The following is a 14,606-nucleotide window of genomic DNA, read 5'->3' on the forward strand; positions in this document are numbered from 1 at the left end:
ATTTTGTTTCTCAAAGTGCAAACTCACCCTGCAACCAATTCTAAAGACTTCATTGGTCAACAGATAATACTAAACCCTAACCTCGGATTGGTAAATATTGTTTGTCGCAATCGGATCCATCCATGATTCTTCAGAACTCTTCTGAAACTGAATCAAATAAGTCTAAAACTTTCTTGACGAATGTGTGAATGAGTAGGCCAATAAAAACGGTCGAGTTTGGGGGGGAAACCCAGAGTTTAGCTGAAGGTTTTTGGCAATTACATGGTCATATCATAGAGAAGGCTAAGGACAAAGTCAAGGCGATAGCTGTTTTGGAACTAACTCAAGAACAAAACTAGGCCACATTTTCTACACAGCTGGTAGAATTTTAGATAACTAAAACCACCTCTTTTTTTTTTACAGTGCAACTTTAAAGAGCTTAATGTCTTCATAGTTAAGAGCCGAATGACTGTAAACATTCATTAAAGTCATATGTTTCAGTAATTAGATCACGCGCTGCCGCCATTCTGTACAGCTGAATGAATAAAGTGTTTAGGGAAGCGTCTTCTGATAAACACTCACACAATAATGTCATTAAAAACAAATGATCATGTTTTAAAACAATCCACAACTCAGCAAGGCTTACAATACGATTGATAAGGGAACAAACACAAGGGAGACAGACGCTGGAAAGACAGCGATTCAATGTGGTCAGCAAAAACGGGTGTGTCATATGATAATAGCCTTAATGTAAAACTGAATCTCAGTGACCCAAGTTATTATCTTCATAACACTGAGGCTGCTTTTATCCCCCAGATCATCGTCTCTAGCTATTTATAGCGTCGTGGATGGCAGCCATGCCTGGCTGGTATCGCGCTCAGATCCTCGGGCTGTTTGAAACTGATGTGCGATTTAATTAAGAAGATCATTTAGGCACAGATATGATCTACTTAGCGACTTACAGACATGTTTTCAGAAACTCCTGCAACTTGTCCCAGAGAAAAAGCAACTGACTTACCTTTAAAGGCTAGTAAAGGAGCCAGATTGGTGCCCCATTCATGAAAGCACAACATTAACTTGCATTTAAATACTCCCTCTTTTCTACAACAAACTTTCGCCTTGACGGAAAGATGTTGGCACTAAGTCTTGCTTCTCTTTATAAGTGCGCAATACGGCACTCCCACTAAAATAGTCTCGTAATAAAGGGTAATTTGTTAATGAAACACGCCTGGCAGTTGTAAAGCGTTAAAAGGTGCAAGCTAATTACCTTTCCGAGTCTAAACGTGTTTCTGATCGATTCAGAAGAGCGCTGTTGCTCTCACGGCTCCGGCTAATAAAGAGTCAGTGGCTGCCTGGACTGTTTTCATGGGTATTTTAACGGGAAGGGCAGAGTCAGTCTCCCTCTTTAAAAAAAACACGCTCTTCCTCCCAACACGTTTGCCAAATGTTCGACACAAACGCGGCCTTTTCCTGCCACGCCGCAGGTCCTGCTCTTTGAAAGTCTGAACTGTACGTCTAGCAAGACCGGAGGTCTGATCGGGCCAACCATGAATGATGCAGGCGTTCGTTAGATGCCCTTGCTAATCAGGCAGGACCAATACCCTTGGATAGGCTTGGAATAATTTCCGAAAAACAAAACTAACACAAAGCATATTCCAAGAAATGCTACACGCCTTTGATTTGAGACCAAATTCACGAGTCATTCTAACCACATAAAAATAAGCATTATACTCTTAAAACTGAAAAGATTTGAGATAAAGCCCTTGCTAATCAGACCACTAACTACCATAATTTCCTTGCCTTTTCAATTTCAGAAAACCAAACTTTACCTTAAAAATCAAATTCTGCACAAATGGTTGACCAAATTCACACAAATCAGTTATTCTAAGGTGCATAAATATAGGCACTGCACTCTTAAAACTGAAACTAACTAACAGATGTTAAAGAATTCAAAGGCAAAGAAACCGGAAAGCCTCGGCATTCACATGGGATAAAGGCAGAGTAACTTACTGACACAACTCCACACCTCCTCTCAGATTTCCCTCCCTCTCTTTCCACACCCTTGCCCGCATGCAGCACATTGCAGCAAATTTCCATGTGTTGAGAAAAGCAGGAACTTTAAAAGGATAAAAGGTTCTCTATTCCTCCCACCTTGCTGGAATAACGAAGCCTCCTTTCTGTTCACGTCGCACTCTCGCTCCTGCTCGCTTTAAGTGCACCTGGTGCGGCAATCAGACTCCTTCACTTCACGCTCTCCCGGTATATAACGGCCACGTGAAGCGTTGTCATTCCCTGTGCAAAGCTGTGAGTTGGCGGCCCATGCCGAGACGGGGATTTTCTCTCAGCAACAGCGCAGAAAGGACCAGCGCGTCTGCTCGCTGCTCAACTATCTGGCTGAAACATTTCCAGCCATTCCCACACCCCTCCCCTCCTTTCCTCTCCCGCAACCAACCCCTTCCTGCCAGACTGCCTCCGGCAAGGGGCCGCCCATCCACAATCTAGCCAATAGCGTCCAGCTTTCCCTCTCTGAGGCTCTGTTGTTGGCCGAGCTTCCCCGAACAGGCAGGCTGACCTCAGAGCGTCCGATGACAAGCTCCTGAATGCTGATCTTAAAGGTATTCCCCCATTTTTACGCCCCGGCAACAGAGGATTGATATCTTTTCCCTAACTTTCCAAAACTATACACTGTGACAGGGATAAATCTCTATTACAGGATTTTTTTTATAAACACCAGGCAAGCAGAAGATAGCACAAATTTGGCATATTGCAGGAATAGTTGGGTTATTTCAACAGTCCACTTTAGACATTACTAATAAGTATCCTTGCAATATTAGCATATTAGTAGATTGTTAGGGTTCGGGTTAGTAAAATAATCTGACAGTTGCAAAACTAGGTGAATGTTTGATGGGGAGCATCAACATAAAGTGTTAGCAGATATTAAGCAAGCAGTCTGCTCTGTAAACCTACTGAAGAGCCAACTCTAATTAAACAAATTAGTTCAAACAAATTAACTTTTACGAGAATTTAAAACTTTCTTTTGAGTTCTCAAATGACACATTTTAAGTAATCTGAATTGGTCAATTGTTTTACGTTTTATGAACTTGTTTCTTCTAATTTGGACTAACTTAAATTTAACCGAAACCGGGCTGGGATATCCATTTCCCAGCATGCTTTGACATGACACTCAAAAGGGAGAGAAAAAGCTAATGGAGCACTTTCATTTTAACTTATAAAAACTAATATAATGTATTTTACTGGAAAGTTTAAAGCTCATAACTATTAATATTTGAAGTGCAGTGTTATGTTGCATCATGCAGTATTTGTCTTAAAAAGTAAATGTGGTTTGTTACCTCAATAGATTTAGGGTAATTTCTATTTTTTTGTTTTATGTTCTACATTAAAAGCACACTCTTTTTTGACTAAAATAACAGTAAAGGGTTAAAAAAAAATGGAATTCCCAAAAATTAAAACGGAAAAAATGGAATTTGCAAAATTTAAAACGGAAAAAATGGAATTTGGGGAAAAATAAAACGGATTTTATAGGACCCTACAAAATTAAGAGTTAGAATTATGTTTCTTGTGCAAGATTACATTTAAGTGTGAGATTTAGTAGTGTTTAATGTTTTGTTATTCTAGTTTAGAAGAGTTTCTGTTATGTTGGTTTTTTTGTAGGGTTTCCATCATGTGACGAGTGGAGCATGAGCTGAGTTTGAGAATAGATAAATGTTACATGTATTATATTGCTGTCCTCATTTAGCAAGTGCTATGCTAGCAAAGCACAATGTAACCAATTAGCAAGCTGGCATTTAGTGAATTAGCTAGTTAAAGTAGCTTAGTAGCTTCCACTACAAAAAAATTGAGATCGCATGCTATTTTTAGGTTAAAAGTATTAATTAGATTACTCAAATATTATTATACGTTCAGAGTAGGGGTCCCCGACTAAGGATTTACACATTCGAATCAGAATTTTCTAATCTTTCTAGTCGACTGATAGTCGAATCATCTGTGTGTGTGATTGGTTTGGGAGGGGCACGACACTAGTCAGCAGGAGGGTGAAACTATTTTTATTTTCCTTTACACACTGCAATAACTTTTAATAAAGCGACCAAAACTGCCTGCCAACTGACAGACGAATTGACAATGGCTTTCTTATTTTGGTTTAAATAAAAGGTAATGTGGTGGATAAACCGTTTTCTCATAAAGCCGCAATCGAAATACAGAACATCACATATATAAAAGACCACTTTGATAACTAAACCTAAAAAAAAACACTTGCCTAGAGAGGAAATGCACATTCTCCATTCTTAAGCCGTTTGTGCCTAAAGGGGGTCTCACACAGGATGTGAAGCTAAGCGCCGCGTCTCAGGTATTGCACGCCGGAGCTTGCACATTATATATGCGCAAGCTCAATTTTGAATCGACTTCTGACAGAAGAGCTGCATGGTGGGTGTAACGGTGAAATCAGTATACGTATATTGGCGATTTGAGGGAAAGATATTAATTTGATATAAAACTTTGAAATGGAGCTCTGTGGCGCGGCATGATTTTGAAGAACTTCATGAGTCGCTGCGGACAGGCCCCGAATGCCGCCGCTGGTGTACCTATACTCATTGAAAAAAATGTGTTTGAATTTTAAAGATGCGGCGCGGCGCTGAGCTTCACATCCGGTGTGCGACCCCCTGAATGGGGCCGGACGAAACTCAGCGCCGCGCCTCGGCTTGAAGTATTAAGCATCCCCATATTGCCAAAACGGTATGATCCTCGTTTCATAACACCCGCGAAGATTCGACTATGAGATCAGTGGTCGAATCCGGCTCCGCATATCGAGTCATCGAATCTTCGACTATCCTGGGTCACCCCTAGTTCAGAGCAATCAAAATGGGTGAATACAAAATAATAATCTGCAAGTTGAGCTAGCTTAAACTTTACATTTCTTATCTTGAAAAAATATATATTTTCCACATGCAAAGCTATTGTATGACTTTAAAAGACTTCGAATTCAGAGCATGGATTATATGAACTAACTTTATGGTGCTTTTTTTGTCCTTGTGGAGCTTGACAGGTTCAATCACCATACACTTAGGCCCTGTTTACACCTGTTATTAAGATGTATTTTGGTCGATTGGATCACAAGTAGATGAGGAAGACACATTCCCATTTACACCTGATGTTTTAATTTGTCTCTTTTGTCCACTTTCAACCACTTCTGTCCTGATTTCTTCATGATGAGGGACTATTGGCAGGTTAATGTGTTATCCAGATCTTTCCATCTAATGGACAAAATAAGCTTCCATAATGTACAAAACACACCCAGAGACAATGGGAAAACAACTTTCTGCTCTGACAGCCGCGAGACCAGCCGAACGCTGTAAGTGTGTGTCAGAAATCAGGAATGGTGAGAGAACATTTCCACCTTCAAACCAAACTTAGGTCAATCTGTGGAGAGTGGGGGTCTTTTTGTGGCTTTTTGGATGTATTTGACTACATGAGCATTTACACTACGAAAGCAATCCAGTAATATGTTTTCTACCTTCCTCTACCTCTAAAGTGGTCGAAAATGGACAAGCTCTATAGGTTTTACACCAGGGATGGAAATTAGCACCCGCCACCAGCCAAATGCGGGTGATTTTGAGTTGTGGCGGGTAAACTCGCTTCACCTACCGGCCACCGTGGCGGGTAAATAAAAATAGCATACTGTTTCCCCTCTTTATAAACTGTGTTCAGTGCATGCGAGTGCGGCCGTATATCCGAATATGACCAGTCGTTTTTGCCGTCATTACCCAGATGTAGTGCCAGAAGACGCGGATAAGAACTCACGCTCGCGCTGAGAGAAGATCCGTCACTGTCATCCGGAAGCGCGCACCCGTCTCACAGCGCGCAAATATTGAGTTCTCTTTCAAGTCTTATGCTTAAACAGACAAACTCGCACAAAAAGTATGCCAACATGTTCATCTTGATGAGTATTCTAGCAGACATAGTCTGAATATGCCTTAAGTGAACTTTATACAGTCGTGAAAGAAGAGCATATCCTTCTATTAGGTCTTAAAGGGGAAATAACGTTAGCCTTTACTGCTATGTTTAATGTCAAACAAAAGGACATCACTCACTGCTCTTGATTGAATAGCTTTTGTAAGTTTAGTAAGGATTAATCTTTCATGTAAACAGTTAAATATGCAGTTATTTTACATTTGATTACTTTATTCAATTTCTGTACCTTTCTGCAGGCCAGTAGGCATGAACATTATTATTTAATGTACACATGAGTGAGGTCGAGTTAAACAATTTAGTTTGAATTTTATTTTATAATTTATACTGTGGGTTGTTGAAATGTGCTAAATAAATATTTGCATAATTTGTAATTGATTTATTATTTGAAACTTTAATATTAATTAATGCAATTGCAATGCCTTGATTTTTAGTAAAGTTACACAGTCATAGCATTAGCCATAAATGCAATGGATAATTGGCATCATTTCTTTTAGTGCTTCGGTTTCAGCCAATAATTTTTATTTTGGTGCATCCCTACTGACAATGTTCTGCTCGGTATGTCGTCAACACGCTTCAGATGTCGTCAAAACTAGTAGTTTCATTGTTGGTACTAAAAACCTAAAACTGGAAGCCATAAAAGACCACAAATCATCCAAATGCCACATCCAGGTAAAAAAAAAACTAAAAAACAAGAGCACACAGAGCCCTACTCATTTAATGAAATGTATATCAGTTCATGGTTTGTGTGTGTATAAGAGTGAAAGAAAAAATGTCAGTATTTCTTTGAGATTTGAGATTAAATAAACAGCTTAAGTATTGTAGAACTTGTAGTATTAATTTTCACGTGCAGTTACACATTGTCGGTTATAAACAAGAAAGTGGCTGGTTAAAACATTGAGTGGCTGGTAGATTTTGAAATCCACCAGCCACAGTGGCCGGTGGACAAAAAAGTTAATTTCCATCCCTGTTTTACACCTGTATATAGCATCATCACTTCGACCAAAATGCATCTTAAAGGGGGGGGGGAATGCTGTTTCATGCATACTGAGCTTTTTACACTGTTAAAGACTTGGATTCCCATCCTAAACATAGACAAAGTTTCAAAAACTAATGTTGGACGTTTGATGGAGTATTTCTGTGTCAAAAATACTCCTTCCAGTTTCTCACAAGTTTCGGAGAGTTTTTTTCGAGTATGGCTCGACTTGACGTTAATAGAGCGGAAGGTCCTTGTATGGGCCGTACGGGCTCTTCTCCCGGTAGGGTGCGCGCGCGTGACTAGAGCGAGAGAGGAAATGCACGCCCATAAACACTCGCTCAAGCTGCAGATCCAGTCGTCCGTGAACACTTATGTCGGTTATAGTCCGCGCCGCGCTCCACTTCATTCCTCCACTTGGACATTAAGCGACTTCAACACTTCAGCACAGCATTCTGGGAAGGCAGCGCTGCATTTGAACCGATTTGAACGCAGAAATGACGGGAATCTTCACAACATCGCTTCAGTCGCGTCGCAAAGTGGATCTCCACACTCCAAGAAGTGTGTTTTTAAAGGAGCGGTCACAGCGATAAAGGTTCGGTCCTGCTTTGGAAGCAGCCGGTGAGTAAAACTGCTTCGAATGTCTGTGCTGTCGGCTATCGTCGCGTGAGTAAACATCAGTAAACGACACGATCGCGTGCTTCGTCATTCAAATGCGCTAACGTTACTCCATTGTTGTTCTCTGTATAACGTTACACTAGTCTGACGTGCAAAACCGTTTTGCTTGCTACTGCTAAGGTTTAGTCGCATACAATAGTCCATAAACCGAATCATGTCCTCATAAACTGCGAGTAAACACACACAAATGTTGACAGGCCACTAAATACAGTCCATACCACAGAGACGGACGTCCTGCTGCTGCTGTTTCTCCTGTTCAATTTATTTCAGCCTGGATCATATCTATTAGCTGAGATCGATAGCAAGGGTATCTCCACACTTGAGGACGTCACCACTTTGTGCGCTCGTCATTCTTTAGCTCCACCCACACGATACGCCTCCAGGCGCTCGTTTTTTTCCGGAAAGACTCGGTACAGCCCATATTTCTTTTATAAGTATAAGAAAACTAAAGACTTTTCGGAGATGCAATACTACTCTATAGGTACTCAAGATTGACATGAGATTGACTGAAACTGAGTGTTTCCCCCCCCCCCCCCCTTTAATACCAGGTGTAAACAGGGCTTTTGATTGCATGGAAAAGAGCTGCATTCAGCCTTTAGTGCTTGACAGAAGAAGAAAAAAAACACTGGTTTGTAACACTAAGGGGCTGAGCAAATGATGACAAAATCTTCATTTATGAGTGATCTACTCCTTCAAGATGTCTTCAGAGTGTACGTGCCCTCAAGGCAGTGTTTGTGTAGTCACGCCGAAGAAAGAGTTTGAATTCTCTCGCATGTCTTACACCTCTGTCAGTCGCAGCATCTCTCCAAGGTCTCTGCATCCCCTGGCAACCCATCACTATGACAATGAGCATCGTTTCCGTAGGGCGATGAGGACACGTCCTCCCCTCTCGGCGTCACGTGAGGGATGATGCAGTGAGGTAGAAGTGATGAGTCAGACACCGCTTCACAATGTTTCCATCCAAATCAATAGAACAGCTGTAGCCTCCTGCTTTTAGGGGCTCAGGTTCCCGCAGGCACACTGCAATTATGTGACAGCCAGAGTGCTTTTACAAAAGCAACGGCAAACGATGTTAAAACAATGCACTGCTTAAACATCAATGAGGCGAGACACACACTCGCACTCAATGCAGCTGCCAACTAACCCTGATGACCCTGACAGTCAACTCTGTGTGATTACACCAAACACTCTCACTGGTTTAAAGTGCTTATTGCTGAAAATCGAGGTTGAATACCAAATGATTTAGTCAAATAATAATGCACAAAAACTAATTATACAGCTTTAATGTGTTGTTTTGCTCCACTAGTGTCAATATTACAATGTGGAAGTAAGCTATTTTTTTAAATGTGCGAGACTTCTGATTAATTAATAGCCACTATAGGTCAATAACTAGAAGAATAACAAAGTTCAGTAATACTTGCGCTATAAAGCAATGTGTTTATGATTATAAGGCACTAACATAATGACACAAATACCCATTGGGAATATTGAGCAGGTAAAACAACAGGAAGTGAATTACATATACACGCGCCACTCTTACTTTAAGGTGGATACACTCTAAAAAAAGGTTATTTGGGTTATTTTTTCGACCTAAATCGTGGGTTTTTTAGGGAGTCGTTCAGTGTTTGGGTAGTTTTTGTGTTACCCTGATCCTGGGTCAGACATAACAACCCAGTTGTGAATTATTTATCACAGACTTTTTGAAACCTCTTCAGGAGAAAAAAAGAAAGCTAGTGTTATAGTAGAAAATGAATCAACTATGCTGGGTTAAATCAACAACCCAATTTGTCGAGTAAAATTACCCCAACATCTGTTCTTTCCTATATTTACCCAGCCCAAATTGGGTTGTTTTTAACCCAGTGTTTTTCGTGTGTAGAATTAGACCATACTATTTTAAGAGTGTGGAAGAAAATCAACTTGTATTTCTCAAGCGTTTCTGTGCATACATATTATTATTTACAATTGACGGTTCAGCGTTTAGTATCACGTAAATAATTAAACTCACGACATAATTTCTGGTATAAAACAACAACAGGATGTTAAGCTTAATATAGATTGAGACATTAAGCCTAAATATTTTATATTCACGTATTTCCTCATTTATCTGGGCAGCTCTGACTAATACAGATATTACGTTGCATATCACAATTTGTGGAGCCGTTTAATGATTACTTTATCAAATGTGTCACGTTGTTAATGTTCTACAGAAATGTAAACCACCTCTGAGCTTCCTGTTTCAGACTATAATCGATTCTTTGCAGCATGCTGATCTGTCATGATGATGCTATTGGACGGATTTTAGAGCTGACGTGACCCAAATGAAGGGCTGTGTGCATCTGAAGAAATGCTAAATGTATCATACTGAGTGAAATGTCCTTGCAATGAATTTTTCGCATCTGCTTTGCAATCAGCATTGGAGAAATTCGGATAAAACACAGCATCTACTAAATTAATAAACGGAAATGCAAAGATATATTTCATACCTGTAGCAGTCATTTAAAATAAAGTTTTTTTGCATAGGACATGCCTGATGCAAATTCATCTAACCTCCACTACATTTACATAGAAAATTCCAGAACAGGGGTCTTCTGAGTGTTGCCTTTAAACCTGGTATACAGCATGGATGTAGTAACAAAGTAAAGTAGTAACAATGTGACAACCCAGTGTTTGGGTAGTATTAGTGTTGCCCAACTCTTGGGTAAGTTGTAACAACCCAGTGTTTGAGTAGTTTTTGTGTTACCCAGATACTGGGTTAGACATAACAACACAGTGTTTGGGTAGTTTTTGTGTTACCCAGATCCTGGGTTAGACATAACAACCCAGTGTTTGGGTTGTTTTTGTGTTACCCAGATCCCAGGTCAGACATAACAACCCAGCGTTTGGGTAGTTTTTGTGTTACCCAACTCCTGGTTCAGACGTGACACTGACAACCCATTGTTTGGGTAGTTTTTGTGTTACCCAACTCCTGGTTCAGACGTGACACTGACAACCCATTGTTTGGGTAGTTTTTGTGTTACCCAACTCCTGGTTCAGACGTGACACTGACAACCCAGTGTTTGGGTAGTTTTTGTGTTACCCAACTCCTGGTTCAGACGTGACACTGACAACCCAGTGTTTGGGTAGTTTTTGCGTAACCCAGATCCCAGGTCAGACGTAACAACCCAGTGTTTTGGTAGTTTTTCCGTAACCCAGATCCCAGGTCAAAAATAACAACCAAGTGTTTTGGTAGTTTTTATGTAACCCAACTCCTGGGTCAGACGCAACAACCGAGTGTTTTGGTAGTTTTTGTGTAACCCAACTCCTGGGTCAGACGCAACAACCCAGTGTTTTGGTAGTTTTTGTTACCCAACTCTTGGTTCAGACGTGACACTGACAACCCAGTGTTTTGGTAGTTTTTGTGTAACCCAACTCCTGGGTCAGAAGCAACAACCCAGTGTTTTGGTAGTTTTTGTTACCCAACTCTTGGTTCAGACGTGACACTGACAACCCAGTGTTTTGGTCGCTTTTGTGTTACCCAACTCCTGGGTCAGAAGCAACAACCCAGTGTTTTGGTAGTTTTTGTTAGCCAACTCCCGGTTCAGACGTGACACTGACAACCCAGTGTTTTGGTCGCTTTTGTGCTACCCAACTCCTGGGTCAGAAGCAACAACCCAGTGTTTTGGTAGTTTTTGTTACCCAACTCTTGGTTCAGACGTGACACTGACAACCCAGTGTTTTGGTCGCTTTTGTGTTACCCAACTCCTGGGTCAGACGCAACAACCCAGTGTTTTGGTAGTTTTTGCGTAACCCAGATCCTGGGTCAGACATAACAACCCATTGTTTGGGTAGTTGGGTTGTTTTAAATCCAGTGTTAGAGTGTAGCTTTGCAATGTAAACCCTGCAGATAATTATGCTAGAAACATTTTAATGCACATGCCAATTAATAATTTAGCATACCACTTAAAATATTTACTTTAAACTTGCAATGCACATTCTTAAAGACCCCTGTTCTAGACAGCTCTTTCACATCTCTACAGTAAACCGTTCATTATACTGAGATGCAAAACTAAAATTCTGGTTTCTAAAACCCAAAGGTAACTAATTACCCCCATTAGACATCCTCAATGAATGAGAATCATTATCCTAAGTTGAACAACCAGGATGTGCAGACTATTATCAGACAGAGGCTTAATTCACTTGAACAACAAGAAATGTGCGATACTTGCTGCGAGGGCAAATAAAAATTAGATCATGGAATTAGATTCCTATTTGGGTCATACTTGCATTATGCTTATTGAGATTTAGAAAAGCATCTTAGCCTATATCCTCTTCCATATCTATGTCTCTCAGCACTTTCTCAGGTAACTCACCTTACATTCGCATGTCTCCACTTAAACTACCTAAAGATATAGTTTGGACATGATAATACCATGCTACTTTAACATATAAAAAACATATAAAAACCGTGATAATATGATTTATGGATATGAACCATGATAATACAGCTAGCTACTGCTATTCTTCAAGCACTTTAAACTAGCATGTTGAATATTCATATTGAATACGCCTATAACAAGCGTGTGAGAGTAGACCGATAATTTATAATGCAAGAGTAGTTATGTGCTGGTAATGATTTCCATAATGTACTAGTTGTCGGGCTGTCACGTGCAGCTGCGCGCGCACGGGGTGTGGTGCGGGATTTGGGAGTGGTTTCATCATGACAGGACTAGTTTTGAGATGGATATCAATCTCTACATATCAAGCCAGCAAAGACAGAAATCCTCCAGGTTCGCGGGTTATTTATAAACTGACGTGATGTATTTATTAAATTCATTCTCACGCGGGGAAAAGACCGAGCACAATGAAGTCAGAGTTAACGAGTATAGTGTTAAACTCATCGTCATCATCATTTATATTATACGTCATCCCTGCGTGTGCGTTAACACAGAGAAATAAAACTCTTATTTCGTAGAAAATATCGAGCGGATTATTCATCGTATGGATCAATTTATAACCTCGTTTAAACAGTAAACATGCCTGAGCGGACAGCGATTTTAACTAAAGCAATGTGTGTGAATCCGTTTTAGGATATAAAATGTTTGTAATGTATCTTTATATTCTGTAAACTCGCATAACGGTTTTATAAAATTGACGCGATAATTCAAATTAATTCCCATCACGAAGTAACGTTAAACGGATGATGTCGCGGAAAAACAACCGTTGACAACTAAGTTATACAATACAAAAAAATGAATGAGCTGTCAACGCATATTTTTCATTGATTTTTACACATTTAACGGCCATTAACGGGTATTTTTTACGACGTAGCAGCACGCGGGCGTTTCGTGTAAACTTCTCGAGCTCATTCGCGCACTTTATTTATTTTTTTCTTCCCCAATCTATTTATTTATCCCTCGACAACAAGGAGACCTTACATTTACTAAACCCATGTCGACATCACTGAGCGACGAAGCCAACGTTAGCTAAACACGCTCTCTCCCTGCAATGACAAGCATTGCGTTGCCATAAAACACCCAATATTGAAAATAAACAATCAAATGTAGATTATCGCTACTGAAAAAGCGTGAATTTAACCTGGTGCTTACCTGGTTACCATGACCTGCCGCTGCTGTTTCTTGACCACAAATCACGCAGACAGCAAAAAAAAAAAAAAAAAAGCTCGATGGAAACTGTCGTAAACGACTCGTTAGGTCAAGGGAATTAAGGCTTGTTTTCTAACCGAAGCGAACATTCTCGTCGGTCCGCGCGAAACGCGATTTATCAGGCAACTGGTTTAGATTTTAACGCCGAACTCAAGTTAGTTTACCAAGAAGCTGGTCGTGCAACAAGCTGCTCTGACAGATCGTGGGAGGAGGGAACCAGTCATGTGACTGGAAAGAGGGGGGGGCATTTGCCACTTTTGACACCAAATACACCTAAAATATTCTAAATACACGTTTAATTCATTATTATACGTTAATGATTTTTTAAATGATGTCAATACTGTGTAGTTCATGCAATTTAGTCAGGAGACTAGTCGTGTCAGTGGTGGTAATGCCCCCCTATTTACAGTCTGAGGTGGTATAGTCCAAATGAATGTCAGGAGCCCTGGGAAGGGCAAGGGTCTGCTTGTTGCCGTGGAAACAACAGTGAATCTCCCGAGGGTACAATGGATGTGGGCTACAGTGCTGTTAAATCAACAAGCTGAAGGCCTGTTGTTCATCTTAGATGGTGACGATTAGATTCAGACGATTGAATTCGCAACAGTTTACATGTCCAGATAGTGAGTGAGAGCCCTGTGCCCATAGGGCCCCACAATAACACGAAAGTTGTTACTTTTTTAGATGCATAATTGACAAGTAATGACAACAATTAGGGGGAAAAAACTGTTTAGTAACAGTATTCTAGTTTAGCTTTAATAGCATAATGTCACTAACAGGGTTGCCAACTTTTAAGTTTAGGTTGGAGTGAGATTTTTTGAGGGCTGGGGGGGGGGGGTAATGCTTTTGATCTTGATTCAGTATCAGTTTATATCTAGTAGGCTATATATACTGTACATAATAATATGTTTGTTTTGGCACTAGTTTAAACATTTCTTTCGGTCAAATTATATGTGCCATTCCTTAATATTCACTTGTGACTGCTTATATAAGTATCATTATTCATTAAAAAGATTAGGATGCAAGTTATTTAAGTTTTGAAATTTCACATTTAAAGAAATCTAGTGTTTGATCATCATATCTAAATATTTATTAGAATGCAAAGACTGCAATATATTTTTGAGCAACTCGATTAGATACATGTATATTTATTAAAGAGCCATAAGGCACCTAATGGCATTACAAATACACATTAATATTTTTTAGCCACAAAATGACTCTAATTTCCCTTTTTTAATTGGAATTCTCTATTTTAATATTAATTACTACACTAATTGTAATATAAGTTTTAGAAGAAATACAAATATTAGAAGAAAAATATTTTAAGTGGTCATTTATTGACAATAATT

At 39.8% G+C, this 14,606-nt stretch overlaps 1 protein-coding gene across 19 annotated transcripts in view; it reads right to left on the reverse strand.

The window, feature by feature from the left end:
- The window catches only part of mbnl2 (muscleblind-like splicing regulator 2), a 103,569-nt gene extending 90,109 nt beyond the window's left edge, over nt 1-13,460 (reverse strand). For 10 of the 19 annotated variants that reach the window (XM_067442253.1, XM_067442247.1, XM_067442243.1 and 7 more), the window contains exon 1: nt 13,204-13,459. The gene's annotated coding sequence lies outside the window, so the exon portion shown is untranslated. Of the gene's footprint in view, nt 1-1,246; nt 1,349-2,130; nt 2,388-13,203 lie in introns of those variants that run through there. The other 9 variants (XM_067442250.1, XM_067442246.1, XM_067442244.1 and 6 more) reach the window with 4 other exon arrangements.
- Nucleotides 13,461-14,606: the final 1,146 nt, after the last annotated feature.

The sequence above is a fragment of the Pseudorasbora parva genome, chromosome 4, assembly GCF_024679245.1.
Source record: "Pseudorasbora parva isolate DD20220531a chromosome 4, ASM2467924v1, whole genome shotgun sequence".
Lineage (NCBI taxonomy): Eukaryota > Metazoa > Chordata > Actinopteri > Cypriniformes > Gobionidae > Pseudorasbora > Pseudorasbora parva.